The 6,593-nt window shown below is 41.7% G+C and overlaps 1 pseudogene across 1 annotated transcript; it reads right to left on the bottom strand.

Annotated features, from left to right (window-relative positions):
• Positions 1 to 561: 561 nt before the first annotated feature.
• On the bottom strand, positions 562 to 2,441 carry Hmgb1-ps2 (high mobility group box 1, pseudogene 2; annotated as a pseudogene). The gene has a single exon (NR_024023.1). The product of NR_024023.1 is annotated as a high mobility group box 1, pseudogene 2 (transcript).
• Between the last annotated feature and the right edge of the window lie 4,152 nt (positions 2,442 to 6,593).

Raw genomic sequence — 6,593 nt, 5'->3', positions numbered from 1 at the left:
CGTGTGCTCCTTTAATCCCAAGACTCAGGGGGCAGAACTGGGTGGGTCTCTGTGAGTTTGATTGAGGCTGGTTTGGTCTATAGTAAGTTCCAGGTCAGCCAGAGCTTTATAAGGAGATACTGTCCCACAAAAAGAAATGTAAGTTCTGAAGTAGTTGTGATGGATTATCTTCATTAAAAAAAAAAGAGAGATCGGGGCTGGGGATTTAGCTCAGTGGTAGAGCGCTTACCTAGGAAGCGCAAGGCCCTGGGTTCGGTCCCCAGCTCCGAAAAAAAGAACCAAAAAAAAAAAAAAAAAAAAAAAAAAAAAAAAAAAAAGATCATTAACAAGAACATGGCAAAAAGTGCTGGATATTCTACCCTAAATCTTAACTACGGTTATCACTGCAAAAGTGGAGTCAGGAAGGGGCTTCTATTTTCACTTTGTGCCTTTGGAAAAGGGAGCCTAGTATAGCATGTGAGATGCAGACACGGCCAAACCAAGTGATTTCCATGGTGCACTTGCTAGCCAGCTCTATGAACTTACGGCGCTAACCAACAGAAAAATGACATAAGATGCTGATCCTTGTGTTAGTCAAACTTTGTTTATTGGAACAAAAATCTGACAGGAAGAATGTAAAAGAGAAAGGACTTATTTTGTTCCCAGGTTTCAGAGTGTTTGGTCTGTGGCTATCTGGCTTCCGCGAAGAGCCTATGACTAGATTAAACATTACTTAGATCAGAGCCCTCAGGATCTAGTAACCCTTGGAGATACTCTCTTGGACACAGCGAGAAGGTGTGCTTCAGTACTCTCTTTGGTGCGTCTCAATCCAATCAAGCTGACAATCAAGATTTTAAAAAAAAAACAACCTGTATTTACTTAGAAGCATTGAATGTCAACAAAACAGCCTTGATTACTTTTTCAATTTCAGAGCAGTATTCAGTTAACAGAACAATTATCTTCATATAAGCTGCATCAGAGACAACTGAAGATGAAAGAAAAAAAAACCCAAATAAAACCAAAGGAAAAACAAAACAAAACAAAACAAAAAAAAAACCCAAAAACCAAAAACCAAACTACTGTCCCCATATATAAATAATTTGTGCTGTGCACCAACAAGAACCTGCTTTAAATTTCCATGCCAATTGACAACCCCCAGACTGTACCAGGCAAGGTTAGTGGCTATTGAGAACACGACCAGGACAGGGCTATCTAAAGACACATTTGGTAGTGTGTTAACTATACAAAAAAGGCACAGGACAGTTTAAAAACAAATCTTACACAGCCTTACATTTCATTTTTTTTTTCTTTAAAAGGAGTGAGTTATGTACAGGGGCGATAAATGCTTTTGTAGACAAGAAAAAAACTACGGTGGAACCAACTTATTCATAGTCATCTTTTTCACCTTCACCTTCCTCTTCTTCATCCTCTTCATTTTCCTTACGGTCTTCCTCGTCCTTCTTTTACTTGCTCTTTTCAGCCTTGATAACCCCCTTTCTCAGTGCATCAGGTTTCCCTTTAGCTCTGTAGGCAGCAATATCCTTCTCGTACTTCTCCTTCAGCTTGGCGGCCATCTTCCCATAGGGCTGCTTGTCATCCGCGGCAGCGTTGTTCCACATCTCTCCTCGTTTCTTTGCAACATCACCAATGGATAAGCCAGGATGCTCGCCTTTGATTTTTGGGCGCTACTCAGAACAGAACAAGAAGAAGGCCGACGGAGGCCTCTTGGGGTCATTGGGGTCCTTGAACTTCTCTTTGGTCTCCCCTTTGGGAGGGATGTAGGCTTCCATTTCTCTTTCATAACGAGCCTTGTCAGTCTTTGCCTTATCTTCAAATTTCCCCCTTTTTTTTAGCAGACATGGTCTTCCACCTCCCTGAGCACTTCTTGGAGAACTCTGAGAAGATGACAGAAGCATCCACGTGATTCTTCTTGTGCTCCTCCCAGCAGGTTTGCACAAAGAATGCATATGAGGACATTTTGCCTCTCGGCTTCTTAGGATCTCCTTTGCCCATGTTTACTGGATTTTCCTCAGCGAGTCCGCGAGGCACAGAGTCGCCCAGTGCCGGTTCAGCTCTTGCTTGCCCTGGCGCTGTCTCTACGGAGCTCGATGTACTGCCAAAATTAGCCATTTTATTGTTATTATTATTATTATTACTACTGCCTTTTTTTCTTTTGAGAGAGCATCTCACGCTGTAGCCCGCTTGGCCTAGAACTCATCGTGTAGCTGAAACTGGCTATGAACTCAGGGTAATCTTCCTACATAGGTCTCTAAAGTGCTAGGATTATAGGTGTGAGCTATAACACTAGTTATAACCACCATGATTGTTAAAATTAAAAACTCTTTCATAAAAATATATTTGTGTGATATTTTTTACAAATAAAAACACATTTAGAATCCATATAATTGATAATATCAATATTCAAAGAATTCCAAACTAATAACAGATAAAAAAAGAACAATAGGTAAAATACATGGTCATTGCAAGATGAGAGTAAACACATGGAGAAAATCTAAGCCTCGTTAGTGTCAAAAAAGTGTCAGTGGAGACAAAACCAGGATAATTTTTTGACCCTCTTTTAAATGAAAATATTTCTCATGATCATTCCCAATTTGTGTTTGCTAAGCTTTCTTATCGGTTCCTTTGTCTGTATAGCTTTATTGACCAGATTGACCAGATGGTACAGAGGTGTTAATCACAGAATCTCTTATCATTTCCGGGAGAGTTTAAATTGGCACCAACACCTCTGGGAAATACTTAGAACTATTTATGCATAGCTACAGAACTTATCAAACCTGGAAATGTTCTCCTTAACTCAAGTCCAAAAGAAATGATCATTTAAGCACAACAGAAAGCCAGAATAACCTAGAGATGATTTAAATGTTTATTAGAGGAAGAATACAAAATAACTTCTGGCATATTCACAGAATGGCATGGTATCCAAAGATTCCCACATTCTTGAAAGATTGTATATAGAATGGTTCTTCTTCAAAAAGAACTAAAATAAAAAAGATTTAAAATAACAATATTTAGGAAACAAAAATGAAAAGTAAGTTCTTTCAGTCAAAGAAATAATGGCAGAAAAGAAAAGAAAACAAAAAAGAAAGGCATGAAGGTGTGTTAGGTTCCAAAGACTGAAGAATGGTTGGCCTGGTTGAATGGGATAGCAGTTTCCTAGATCCTCAAGCAGCATCATTAAATATGTGAAAGGTAGGCACAGGCCTACACCGATGGTTACTGTGAGTGTGCCAACAAAGGCCGGTGTGGATTGCCGATAAAAATCTGTCCCAACCCTGAGGTCATGGATTTCTACCTCTGTGTAGAACTTGAAGGATGTCTTTAAAAGGCTCAACTCACAACTTACAATCTCAGATTAAAAGTTTCTTAAAATACAGGTTAGTTATAAGGAAAAGGTTTAAAAAAAGAAATCTGGCTATATTGAGCATCTTCTTTTCAAGTTGGGGAAGATGAGATACTGATTTATGGCAAAATACACAGCTAGTAAAAATATAAGCATAACAGATTCAAAAAGAGAATCTGGTCAATAGACTTATACAGGCAAAGGTAACAATAAGAAAACTCATTGTTGGTGGGATTGAAAACTGGTACAACCACTCTGGAAATCAGCCTGGAGGTTCCTCAGAAAATTAGACATTCTACTACCCGAGAACCCAGCTATACCTCTCCTGGGCATATACCCAAAAGATGCCCCAACATATAACAAAGACACATGCTCCACTATGTTCTCCACTATGTTCATAGCAGCCTTATTTATAATAGCCAGAAGCTAGAAAGAACCCAGATGCCCTTCAACAAAGGAATGGATACAGAAAATGTGGTACATCTACACAATGGAGTACTACTCAGCTATCAAAAACAATGACTTCATGAAATTCATAGGCAAATGGAATGAACTAGAAAATATCGTCCTGAGTTAGGTTACTCAATCACAGAAAAACACACATGGTATGTACTCATTGATAAATGGATATTAGTCAAAATGCTCGAATTACCCAAGATGCAATCCACAGACCACAGGAAGCTCAAGAAGGATGACCAAAATGCGGATGCTCCCACTCCTTCTTAAAAGGGGGAAAAATATCCATAGGAGGGGATATGGAAGCAAAGTTTAGAGCAGTGACTCAAGGAACGGCCATTCAGAGCCTGACACACATGTGGCCCATAGATATACAGTCACCAAAACTAGATAAGATTGATGAAGATAGAAAATGCATGCTGAAAGGGACCAGACATAGATTTCTCCTGAGAGACACATCCAGAGCATGTCCAATACAGAGATCAATGCTAGCAGCAAACCACTGAACTGAGAACAGAACCCTCTTGGGGGGAATTAGAGGAAGTATTGAAAAAGTTGAAGGAGCTTGCAATCCCACAAAAACAACAATGGCAACCAACCAGAGCTTCCAGGGACTAAACCACTACTGAAAGACTATACATGAACTGACCCAGGGCTCCAACTGCATATGTAGCAGAGAATAGCCTTGTTGGGGCACCAGGGGAAGGGAAAGCCCTTGGTCCTGCCAAGGTTGAACCCTCAGTGCAGGGGAATATGGGGGGGTATACTAAGGGGGATGTATAGGGGCAATACCCATATGGGGGAGGGGGAGGGGAGGGGATGGGGGCTTATAGACAGGAAACCGCGAAGGGAAATAACGTTTGAAATGTAAGTAAAGAAATATGTCTAGGCAGCTCTCTGCCCCCAGACCCTGTGAGAGAGAGACCCAACCGCCTGGTCAGGTGGGCACTCCTGAGGCTGCAGAGCGGAAGAGACCACCAACTCTGCTCACCCCTGCCCACATCCCTGGCCCAAGAGGAAACTGTATAAGGCCTCTGGGCTCCCGTGGGGGAGGGCCCAGGAGCGGCAGGACCCCTGTGCCTGAGACACCACCAGAACCAGAAGGAAACAGACCGAATAAACAGTTCTCTGCACCCAAATCCCGTGGGAGGGAGAGCTGAACCTTCAGAGAGGCAGACAAGCCTGGGAAACCAGAAGAGACTGCTCTCTGCACACACATCTCGGACGCCAGAGGAAAAAGCCAAAGACCATCTGGAACCCTGGTGCACTGAAGCTCCCGGAAACGGCGGCACAGGTCTTCCTGGTTGCTGCCGCTGCAGAGAGCCCGTGGGCAGCACCCCACGAGCAAACTTGAGCCCCGGGACCACAGGTAAGACCAACTTTTCTGCTGCAAGAAAGCTGCCTGGTGAACTCAAGACACAGGCCCACAGGAACAGCTGAAGACCTGTAGAGAGGAAAAACCACACGCCGGAAAGCAGAACACTCTGTCCCCATAACTGACTGAAAGAGAGGAAAACAGGTCTACAACACTCCTGACACACAGGCTTATAGGACAGTCTAGCCACTGTCAGAAATAGCAGAACAAGGTAACACTAGAGATAATCTGATGGCGAGAGGCAAGCGCAGGAACCCAAGCAACAGAAACCAAGACTACATGGCACCATCGGAGCCCAATTCTCCCATCAAAACAAACATGGAATACCAAACACAACAGAAAAGCAAGATCTAGTTCCAAAATCATTTTTGATCATGATGCTGGAGGACTTCAAGAAAGACGTGAAGAACTCCCTTAGAGAACAAGTAGAAGCCTACAGAGAGGAATCGCAAAAATGCCTGAAAGAATCGCAAAAATCCCTGAAAGAATTCCAGGAAAACATAAATAAACAAGTAGAAGCCCATAGAGAGGAGACACAAAAATCCCTGAAAGAATTCCAGGAAAACATAAATAAACAAGTAGAAGCCCATAGAGAGGAGACACAAAAATCCCTGAAAGAATTCCAGGAAAACACAATCAAACAGTTGAAGGAATTAAAAATGGAAATAGAAGCAATCAAGAAAGAACACACGGAAACAACCCTGGATATAGAAAACCAAAAGAAGAGACAAGGAGCTGTAGATACAAGCTTCACCAACAGAATACAAGAGATGGAAGAGAGAATCTCAGGAGCAGAAGATTCCATAGAAATCATTGACTCAACTGTCAAAGATAATGTAAAGCGGAAAAAGCTACTGGTCCAAAACATACAGGAAATCCAGGACTCAATGAGAAGATCAAACCTAAGGATAATAGGTATAGAAGAGAGTGAAGACTCCCAGCTCAAAGGACCAGTAAATATCTTCAACAAAATCATAGAAGAAAACTTCCCTAACCTAAAAAAAGAGATACCCATAGACATACAAGAAGCCTACAGAACTCCAAATAGATTGGACCAGAAAAGAAACACCTCCCGTCACATAATTGTCAAAACACCAAATGCACAAAATAAAGAAAGAATATTGAAAGCAGTAAGGGAAAAAGGTCAAGTAACATATAAAGGGAGACCTATCAGAATCACACCAGACTTCTCGCCAGAAACTATGAAGGCCAGAAGATCCTGGACTGATGTTATACAGACCCTAAGAGAACACAAATGCCAGCCCAGGTTACTGTATCCAGCAAAACTCTCAATTAACATTGATGGAGAAACCAAGATATTCCATGACAAAACCAAATTTACACAATATCTTTCCACAAATCCAGCACTACAAAGGATAATAAATGGTAAAGCCCAACATAAGGAGGCAAGCTATACCCTAG

This window comes from Rattus norvegicus, chromosome 17 (assembly GCF_036323735.1).
Source record: "Rattus norvegicus strain BN/NHsdMcwi chromosome 17, GRCr8, whole genome shotgun sequence".
In the NCBI taxonomy this organism is placed as follows: Eukaryota; Metazoa; Chordata; class Mammalia; order Rodentia; family Muridae; genus Rattus; species Rattus norvegicus.
The sequence above is the reverse complement of the archived record's forward strand: the minus strand, read 5'-3'. Positions and strand labels throughout refer to the sequence as shown.